Raw genomic sequence first — 865 nt, 5'->3', positions numbered from 1 at the left:
TGTAATACTTTGAATACTAGTAGTGGATCAATTGGAATTTCCAATCTTCATCTTGAATCCAATGGCTCGGATCCTAATACTCCCACCACCCAGCACTCAAATGCACATGGTCCTCAGCCAGGCGATAGAGACAATTTTCGAAGACTCGTCATCAAGCCATTAGGATACAAGTATGATTTAATTATGTTTTATCTTTCATTTATCTATTTATGTTTTAATTGATTGATTATTTTTTGTTTACTCTACTTTGTCAATGAACTCGTATTTCAGCTTACGTCCAGATGTGGGTATGGCAAAGATTATTTTAAAGTGCATCGGAACTCACTATAATGGTGTGTATCCGAATTGGAGTTCGATTCCACTTAACACCCAAGGGCAGATGTTCAACGAATTTAAGGTAAGAATATATATAAATTAAATTCACATCATATACATTTAAATTCTCTAGTCATTTGAACAATAAATATTTAGTTATTTTTTATTACAGAAATATTATGTATGGGCTCCCGAACACGAGGATGACGTTCAAGTGAACTTCAAGCTTAAAGCTTCAAAGTTGCTTTCTAGCACATTTTGTGACTGTCATAGAAAAAACAGAATGCCTACGTTTATGTTACCGGATCGATGGATAGAATGCCTAAGTTTATGTTACCGGATCGATGGGCTCTGTTACTGAAACATTGGAGTACTGATGAAAAATTTAAAAAGAGGAGTGAGATTGGGAAGATGGCTGGCGCATCAGAAAAGGGAGGCTTTTTGCACACTGGTGGAGCTATTAGCCAGGTTACTAGGAAGGAAATAATGGTATACTTTCTTAATTTAGTAAACTATTTTTTTTCTTTTTTGATTAGTACTTTTTGGAGAT

The 865-nt window shown here is 34.9% G+C and overlaps 1 long non-coding RNA gene across 1 annotated transcript; it reads left to right on the top strand.

Annotated features, from left to right (window-relative positions):
* The first annotated feature begins 149 nt into the window (after window positions 1–149).
* Window positions 150–584, top strand: LOC107059438 (uncharacterized). The gene is made up of 3 exons (XR_001472654.1): window positions 150–170; window positions 271–397; window positions 488–584. It is a non-coding gene; the product is annotated as an uncharacterized lncRNA (long non-coding RNA).
* Window positions 585–865: the final 281 nt, after the last annotated feature.

This window comes from Solanum tuberosum, unplaced genomic scaffold (genome assembly GCF_000226075.1).
Source record: "Solanum tuberosum cultivar DM 1-3 516 R44 unplaced genomic scaffold, SolTub_3.0 contig01928, whole genome shotgun sequence".
Classification (NCBI taxonomy): Eukaryota; Viridiplantae; Streptophyta; class Magnoliopsida; order Solanales; family Solanaceae; genus Solanum; species Solanum tuberosum.
The sequence above is the reverse complement of the archived record's forward strand: the minus strand, read 5'-3'. Positions and strand labels throughout refer to the sequence as shown.